This window comes from Gossypium arboreum, chromosome 5 (genome assembly GCF_025698485.1).
Source record: "Gossypium arboreum isolate Shixiya-1 chromosome 5, ASM2569848v2, whole genome shotgun sequence".
NCBI classification, from domain to species: domain Eukaryota; kingdom Viridiplantae; phylum Streptophyta; class Magnoliopsida; order Malvales; family Malvaceae; genus Gossypium; species Gossypium arboreum.
In genome coordinates this window covers 62,775,300-62,785,744 of record NC_069074.1, presented here as the reverse complement: position 1 = coordinate 62,785,744, position 10,445 = coordinate 62,775,300, and positions in this window count along the sequence as shown.

Genomic DNA, 10,445 nt, shown 5'->3' with positions numbered 1-10,445 from the left:
CGATATCCACAACTTAAAATCATGATACCTCTAACGGTATAGAAGAGTGAAGACTTCCTTTAGTGGTATCACAATACCCTTTTTGGGTATCACGATATCCTCCTCCCAAGGAAGACCTCAAGGCTCAACACTGCCCAAGGTATCGCGATATCCATTTCTGGGTATCATGATACCTCATTCATTAGGGGGCAAACTTAGACAAAAAGGGTAGTCTTTGTCCACCTAGTCCAACAATCACCCAAGGCCAATGTAGGGGAATTTTTAGCAACAAAAATTCACACTTCAAAATAGCCAAAAATTGCTGAGGAGGAGAGACACACACATTAGCTTAGTTTTAGGTTTAGTTTTCTCTAAGTTTTCTTTAGTTTTTCTAAGCACTTTTTTAGGGTTTTTATTTTTCTCTTCTTTTACCTTAGTTTAGGTTTTATTTGTGTGCATTTACTTTTTGTTCTTGTTGTTCTTAGTGTTAGTTATTATTGTAGCTAAGGTTTATTTATATTTTCAGTCCCTGTATCTTGCTTTCAGGACTCTTTAAGCTTTAGTTTAATATATTTCAATTTATTTTACTTTAAATCTGTTAAAGCTTGTTTCTTTTATGTTATTTGCTTTAGATTTCCTGGTTAAATGCTTTTAGTTTCATGTTATTTACATTTTCTTGCATAAAAATCTCAACTTTCACATTTTTCTTAAGTTTTACTTTCATGGCTGCCTTGTTTTCCATTTTTATGTTTATTTCTTTCACTTTAAGCATGAGTAGATAAACCTCAAAGCAGGTTGTAAACTAGGCAAAGGACTAAACTGTAATAATTTGGACAAAAGACTAAATTGTAATGTAACAGCCCGAATTTTAGATTAATGAGAATGCAAAACTATTTAAAAAAATATGGAAATAGCCTAGTGCTTAATTGATAAATGGAAAAACATGGAAAGTAAATTAAAGTCCCAAGTTCGAATCCCTTCCCTTGCAAAATAATTAAAATTTACCAAATCCCTTCTTTTTTTAAGCGTGTGTTGCCCATGCCTAACTAAACCTAGGTATAAATATTATTTTTAACAAATTTGATCAGCCTTTAATCTCATTTTATCCACCCTAGTCGTCCCTCCATTCTCCTCTCCTCCTCTCTTTTCAATTTTTATTTCTTTTTTCCTTATTGCCATCGCTCTTTTCTTTTTCCACAAGATCTTGCACCATTCTTCCCCCAATCTTGCTTTCATTTTTCCTTAATTTTCCAGCCCCAAATTTGAAATTTTAGACCTTCAAGAACGATTCTCATTTTTTCCAAGAAGTGCCCCTTTCACCTAACTTGTGTAAGTTCTTATTTTCTGGCATTTTCTTGATGAATCGTGTAAGTTAAATACCCAAAATTTCAGATCTGGAATTTGGGTTATTTTAAATATTTAAGGGGTATTTTTCCATCCTGCTAAGTGTTTTTAAACTTTTTTTTTTAAATCAGCCTCAATTTGGCCATTGTTGATGGTGATGCACGCGCTTAAAGGCTCAAAAAAAGGGGTTGTTTTTTCTTTATTTTTTCCATTTATTTCTAGTAAAGTCTTGGGTTCTTAAACCCTTCCTAATTATCCTTCAATCATGTGTGATTAGTAAAAACATCAATCTTGATTAATCGGCGACTCAGATTTGACAATTTGGGAAACATGTTGTTGATTATGGATTGGTGTGTAGTTTTGGTTTAGATGTTGGGGAAATTTTTAATTGATCAAATGAAAGATATTAGTCATGGAATAGCTACTAATTTTTCAGTATTTAAATGTGTTAGGTGACAACTTAAATTGTAATACGTCTAACTCGTATCTTTTACTGGAATAGGGTACAGAGCATTATCGTAAAAACATAACTTAAAAATATTCATTTTTAGACATTTCATTAATCATAGCATAATCCATTCATACAAAAGTAAATTGTCCCTTATTCGAGCCCTCGAGGCCTCGGAAACACTTTAGAAATGATTCAAGACTAAATTGGGAACATTTGAAACATTGAGGAAAAAGTTAAAAAAATTCAAGCTGCAGGGGTCACACAGCCATGTGGCCAGGTCATGTGACTCACACGGCTGAGACACACTCCCGTGTCTCAGGTTGTGTGACTTTCGAAATACGGACACACGGCCATGTCCCAGCCTGTGTAACTCTCTTACTTGGGTTACACAACCAAGCCACACGCACGTATGCCAGGTCGTGTAAGTTTCGAAATGGCCTCACACGCCTATGTGCCAGGCCGTGTGCTAGGCCGTGTAACTGCCTAACCTTCAACCTTTGAAACCTACAAGGGACACATGACCATGTCGCATGGTTGTGTGTCACACATGGCTAAGACACACACCCATATCTTAGGCTATGTGGACAAGAAATTAGTCAAAATTAAGCCATTTCTTTCACCCATTCAAGCATGAATCTACAAGCAACTTGCACATATAACAAAGACCTTAAAACATGCCCAAATTATGCATAATAAGACCAATTCAATAAGCCATTTAACCATCCAACCAATATGCCATAGAGGCATCTCAGCCACAACAATAAGATATACCTAATCATAAGCATAATTAGCCATATTCATACCTGTAACACCCCACACCGGTACCCTACGCCGGGACAAAATACGAGGCGTTACCCAACTTGAACACATACATTCTTACATTTTCAAGTCACCAAAATTAGGTCAAACTTAAAAATTTTCGATCTTTATCAAGAACTTAATAACAAATGCCTACGAGGCTCCAAACGTTCATTCAAAACCATTCGGGAATGATTCGGATCTTTCCACAACTCGGAAAAATATTACTGGACACAGGGCACACCCCCGTGTGGGAGGGGCAACAGGCCCGTGTGACCGATTTGACATGGTCGTGCTGTTGGCCTGTGTGACTCACACGGCCTAAGCAGTATAAGGACACGCCCGTTTCCTCTACCCGTGTGGAATTAATTCTAAATTCACACCTACAGGGGTTTTCACACGGCCTGACACATGTCCGTGTCCCTAGCCCGTGTCCTAGCCCGTGTGCAAAAACCTGGACATTCTGTTTCTGACGTCAACAATTCTAAAGGCTCACACGGCCAAGGCACACGCCCGTGTGCTAGGTCGTGCCCTTCACACGGCTGAGACACACGGTCGTGTCTCTACCCGTGTGTTTACTATCATGCATATTGACTTGCAAATTTTACGTGCAGGGGACACACGGCCGGATCACACGCCCATGTGGCGGGCCATGTGCCTACTCGTGTAGACAAAATGAGGCTATTTACTAAGCCTCGTTGTCACCCTTACATACACAACCTGCATAAAATCACTCAATGCCACAACAAGGGTATATAACATAACCAAAATAGCCACAATGGAGAACATTTCATTTGTGCAATTTACTCATCCATGAAAATATCAACTTCTATTTATAAATCAAAATGAATATTGACCATTATCCATGACCTTATACAAAATAAAGGGATTTACCCCAAGTCAACATATTTGGCTATTTCTCAATGACACATAACATTAAAGTCTAGTCCTATACATGCCATTCACAAAACAAGGATTATAACTATACTAAATGCTCCGGATGATAGTTTGATCGTAGTCTCCAACATCCGTTGAATCCCCGAGCTATTTAGGCAACACTATAAGGAAATGGAGAAGAGAGGGGGTAAGCATAAAGCTTAGTAAAAAGCTTACAAATATATCAAAACAACTTTACCATTTAACAACATGATCTTAATACAAAAGTAGGCATAAGCATAACTTATGCATCACTATCCAATTCCCATCATATAGCATATATCGAACTCTCATATTATATATGTAACGAATAGGTACCTGTATTACTCACAACATGGTTATACTTTTCTCATGATCTTAAACCATAACTCTGACCGTTGAACCATTTGGAACATTACCGGATATTCATTAAGCCTCAAACATAGGGTAGGATGCCGATGCCATGTCTCAGACATGGTCTTACACTGGCTCATCATGTAGCCGATACATGTCCCAGACATGTCTTAGACTAGCTTACATCTTAAGGCCAATGCATGTCCCATACATGTCTTACACTAGCTCTCGTCTCAATGCCGATGCCATGTCCCAGACATGGTCTTACACTAGCTTACAATAACCCATATGTCATGGAATGAATATCCGATTTATTTCCTATGGTTCAACCGAGAATGTTACTATCTCAATTGTCTTCATGCATTCTCATTTCCACAATCAAGCAATTCATGCTAAATCAATTCAACACATATAATGACAATGTAGTTGTGTTATTTGCATACAACTTACCTCATGTTACAAAATATGGCGACTAGTCGGTCTAATCAATTTGCTGAGCCTTCCCTCAGTCTAAGTTCAGATTTTGAATTTCTTGATCTATAATAAAAAAATTCACACCTTTAATCATTTTATCGATCTAGGCATTCAATAAATCTATATTTGGGAAAAATGACTATTTTGCCCCTAGACTTTTGCAAATTGACCATTTTACCCCTAGGTCTGAAAATTAATTTTTATTGAATTTCCTTATCATCCAAGCCTAATCTACCATTTATCTCTCTTATGAAAACCCTAAATTTCCAATATTTCACAACATTACTATCTATTTTACCAACTTTTACAAAATGGTCCAATTAGGGTTTTCATGAGAAATCCCTTAACAAAAGTTGTTTATTTCACAACCAAGACTTATATTCTTCCATAAAATTTTAGAAAACAACCTATTTAATCTTATGGAAAAACCCAAGACTTTTAACTATTTTGCAAAATATTTCCCTCATTTGAAAGCTCATGCTTCAAAGGGTCCAAAAATGCAAAAATCATCAACAAAAAGTATGTGCATCACTTACTGGCAAGAGGAATAAGTTGCTGAAAATTTTGAAGCTCAAAACCCCCAAGAATGGCTAAAAAATAGGTTGTAATGAAGAAAAAATGAAAAAAAAGATGATAGCTATGCTTAGGCATTATTTTATTACACATTATGTTATCCAATTACCTAATGTTGACTTTTCAACATTTTTATCTCCCATGGCTGGCCAAGGTAAGATCCAAAGGTCTTTTTTTCCTTTAAAAAACCCCAAATTAAGATTCTTAGCAATTTAACACCCTTAGTTATCAATTTAAGACTTTTGCCCTTTATGCGATTTAGTCCTTTTTCACAATTGGTCTCACAAATGTCAAAATTAACTCATCAAATTTTTCATGCACTAATATAAACATGCTATGACTCTAAAATAACAATAAAATAATTTTCTCAACTTCAAACTTTTGGTCTTGGAACCAAAGTTCCTACTAGCCCCAAAATCGGGCTGTTACAACTCTCCCCCTTTAGGGATTTTCGTCTTCGAAAATCTTACAAGTGAATAAGTTCGGGCATTAATCTCTCGAAGTCTCCTCGGGTTCCCATGTGGCTTCCTCGACTCCATGTCTATGCCACAAAATTTTCACTAGTACTATACTCTTATTCCTCAACTGTTTAACTTTTCCAGCCAAAATCTTGACTGGCTCTTCACCATAAGCCATGTCCGGATGAACCTCAACCTCTGTTGGTGCAATCACATACGAAGGGTCTGATCTATATCGGCATAGCATGGTCACATGAAATATGTCATGAATCTTTTCCAATTCTGGTGGTAAAGCTAATCGATAGGCAACCAGCCCTACTCTCTCGGTAACCTCATAAGGTCCTATGAAACGAAGACTCAACTTGCCTCTTCTACCAAATCTGAGAACTTTCCTCCACGGGGATACCTTCAAAAACACTCGATCATCGACTTGAAATTTGATCTCATTCCGTTTTAAATCTGCATAGGATTTTTGCCTATCCAAGGCGGTCTTCCAACAGTCGTGAATCACTTTAACTTTCTCTTCAGTCTCCTTGACTAAATCGACCCCGTGAATCTGACTCTCTCTGAGTTCTATCCAATATAAGGGCGTTTGACACTTTCTCCCATATAACGCCTCATAAGGCACCATCTTCAAACTTTACTGATAACTATTGTTGTAGGTGAATTCAACCAATGGTAAGTACCTTTCCCAACTACCTTGAAACTCGAGAACATAGCACTGCAACATGTCTTCTAAAATCTGAATCACTCTTTCCGACTGACCGTCGGTTTGCGGGTGAAATGCTGTGCTAAAATATTGAGTCCCTATCCAAAATAATCGACAAGGGTACTCCGTACAATCTCACAATCTCAGAAGCGTACAAGTCAGCCAATCTCTCAAGGGAGTAGTCGGTACACACTGGTATAAAATATGCCGACTTTGTTAGCCTATCCAAAATAACCCAAACAACTTCTTTTTTCTTTGGGGTTGATGGCAAACCAATCACGAAATCCATAGTAATCCGATCCCACTCCCACTCGGGGACCGTGATAGGTTGAAGTAGACCTGAAGGTACTTGGTGTTCGGCCTTTACTTGCTGACACACAAGACACTTAGAAAAGAACTCTAAAATGTCTTTTTTCATTCTCGACCACCAGTACATTTTCTTCAGGTTGTTGTACATTTTTACACTATCCGGGTGGATGGACAAACAACCACTATTTGTCTTTTGTAGAATCTCTGTATAAGCTCATTATTCTTGGGTACACAAACTCTATTTTTGAACATTATACATCCATCGGTATCAACACGAAATTCAGATTCATTTTCCGTCTCGCACTGAGCCATCTTAACTTGTAACTCCTTATCACCTTTCTGAGCTTCACGGATATCTTGTAGGAATGTCGGCCTAGCTCTCAACTCTACTAGTAGCAAATCATCGTTAGACACAATCAACTGAGTATTCATGGCCCTCAAGGCAAACAATGACTTTTTACTCAAAGCATCAGTGACTACATTCGCCTTTCCCGGGTGATAGTCAATTATCAGTTCATAATCCTTTATTAGCTCTAGCCACCTTCGTTGCTGTAGATTCAACTCCTTTTGAGTCATCAAATACTTGAGACTTTTGTGATCGGTAAATACTCGGCATTTCTCGCCATACAAATGGTGTCTCCAAATTTTCAATGCGGACACGATGGCAGCCAACTCTAGATCGTGCGTCGGGTAGTTTTTCTCATGAGGCTTCAGCTGTCTCAAAGCGTAAGCTATAACCTTACCTTCTTGCATAAGCATGCACCTCAAACCATTCAAGGAGGCGTCGCTATATATCACAAACTCCTTGCCTGACTCCAGTTGCACTAACACTGGGGCTTCGGTCAACAAAGCCTTTAATTTCTCGAAACTCTGTTGGCACTTTTCGGTCTGTTCAAACTTGACATCTTTTTGCAGCAGCCTTGTTATCGGAGTAGCTATCATAGAGAATTCGTTTACGAACCATCTATAGTATCCAGCCAAACTCAAAAAGCTTCGAACCTCTGCCACATTCCTCGGCGGTTTCCACTCAACAATAGCCGAGATCTAGCTTGGGTTAACTCTAATTCCATCTCCCGACATGATGTGCCCTAAGAATCTAGCCTCTCTAAGCCAAAATTCACTCTTATAAAATCGTTATCAGATGCTCCGCGTGTTCACCCTCATCACGCGAGTAAATCAGTATCTCGTTGATAAAGACCGCTACAAACTTATCTAAATACAGCTTGAAAATGCGGTTCATCATATCAATAAACACCGCCGGGGCATTAGTAAAACCAAATGTCATGACTAAGAACTCATAATACCCATACCTCGTCCGAAACGTAGTCTTCGATACATCTTGCTCTTTAAATCTTAGCTGATAGTAGCTAGACCTCAAATCAATATTAGAAAACACGGTGGCTCCCTTGAGCTGATCAAACAAATCATCAATCTTTGGCAAATGATACTTATTCTTCACAGTTACCTTGTTGAGCTGTCTATAGTTGATACATAACCTCATCGACCTGTTTTTCTTTTTTACAAAAAGTACCGGGGCACCCTACGGTGAATAGCTCGGTCTCGCAAAGCCCTTATCCATTAACTCTTGCAACTTCACCTTCAACTCTTTCAATTCCGTCGGAGCCATTTTATACGAAGCGATTAAGATAGGTGCCGTACCAGGGACCAACTCAATACCAAATTCAACTTCCCTAGTTGGAGGTAATCTGGGCAATTCTTCTGGAAACACATCTATAAACTCACAAACCACTGGTACAGATTCAATCTTTGACTTAGATGCTTGAGAATTTAGCACAAAAGTGAGATAAGCCTCATATTCTTTTATCAAATACTTCTCAGTAGTCAAAGACAATATTATCACAGGCAAGTTATCCGATTCATTTGGCCCAACCCGAAGAATATTTCTATCTTCACATTTCAACTCAATAACTTTTCTCCCATAGTCCACTACAACACCATGAGAAGTCAACCAATCCATCCCAAGGATTACATGAAATTCATTAAACGGCAATAACATTAAGTTAGTTGGAAAACAATGACCTCTAATTGTCAAAGGATAATTTCTACACACTTGGTCCTCTAAAACATGTCTACCTAAAGGGTTGGACACTTTTATCACAAATTCAGTGGACTCTACTAGCATGTTCATACGGGATATCAATTCCATGCAAATATAAGAGTGGGTAGACCCCAGGTCAATTAAAGCAACAACAGACATATCATGGATAGAGAAGGTACCCGTGATCACGTCGGGAGACTCTGCTTTTTCATGGGCACGAATGGCGTAAGTCCTCGCAGGCGCTCTGCCTTCAGACCTCATTGTAGCATCTCTTGGCGTACCTCTACTAGTAGCCCCGCTTCCAGTGTTCTTTTGTGGTCTACCCCTCAAAGGAGCACTACTTGCTCTCACATCTTGCTTTTTCTCTTTGTCATCAAGCTTGGGACAGTGTCGGATGAAGTGGTCCAATGACCCACATTTGAAGCACCCTCTTTCTTTATCTTGGCACTCGCTGAAATGGCACCTACCACATCACGAACATTCTGGTGTATTTGGCCGAGCACTGCCGACACTTGCAACAAAAGTGGTCTGGGCCCTAGAAGCTGTGATCTGCTGGTTCTTATTTCTATTCGACAACCCCATCGGAACGTTTGATCAGGTAGTGAATTCCTTAGATTTCTTAGATGAGAACTGATGCGATTTCCCATTTGTCTTTTCCTTGAATCGAGCGACTCAATAGCAGCGTTTCTCCCATCTTTAACCAACTCTTCTGCTTTGCATGCTCTTTCAACGAGTACCTCAAATTCCCTTAACTCCAAAATGCCCACAAATACTCGGATATCCTCATTTAGACCATTTTCAAACCTTTTACACATGGTAGCTTCAGTGGATACACACTCCCGCACATACTTGCTGAGTTTCACAAACTCACGTTCATATTCCACTACTATCATACAGCCTTACTTTAACTCTAGAAATTTCTTTCTCTTTTGGTCTATGAACATCTGACTAATATACTTCTTTCGAAACTTTTCCTGGAAGAATACCCAAGTTACTCTCTCTCGGTACAACGGACACGAGAGTATTTCACCATTGATAGGCCAAGTCGTATAGGAGCAATACCGCACACTTCACATACTCTTCAAGTGTGCACGACAGTTCATCAAATACCCTGATGGTATTCTTCAACCAAAACTTTGCTCTCTCTAGGTCGTCATCTATGTTGGCCTGGAATTCCTCGGTCCCATGTTTTTGAATCTTACCTACCGGAGGCTTATCCCTCCTAAACACGTCCGCTCATTGCGGAGCTACAGGGGCGTACTAAGGAATTGGAGGAGGTGGGGGAGGTAGAGTGTTCGGATTCGCACGAACGAAATCTGTGTACCAAGCATCCATCATTCAGAGATAGGCTTCTCTAGCCTCTCCGCCTTTGCCCATGGTCACAGGCTCACTCTCAACTGGCGCGGTCCCTTCAGCAGGAACCGGCGCGTTACTCTCTACGTCATTCGCCGTAGGTCTATCAGGATCCATTTACTATATGAATATACAATTTATAATCGTCAGGAGTCGTCACACTATCAATATACTGTTATGGCATGTATAGCTAGACTCGTATTCATACTAGGTTAGTCCTAGAACAGACTAAACCATAGCTCTGATACCACTTAAATGTAACACCCCACACCCGTACCCCACGTCGGGACGGAATACGAGGCATTACCCAACTTGAACACATACATTCTCATATTTTCAGTCACAAAAATTATCAATAACTTAATAACAAAGACTTACGAGGGTCCAAGCATTCATTCAAAATAATTCGGGAATGATTCAGATCTTCCCACAAGTCGAAAAAATATTACTAGACATAGGGGCACATGCGCATGTGGGAGGGGCAACACGCCCATGTGGGAGGGGCAACACGCCCATGTGACCGATTCAACATGGTCGTACTGTTGGCCCGTGTGGCTCACAAGGCCTAAGCCATACAAGGACACCCCCGTGTCCTCTAACCGTGTGGAATTAATTTTAAATTCACACTTACAAGGGTTTTTACACGGCCTGCCACACGTCCATGTCCCT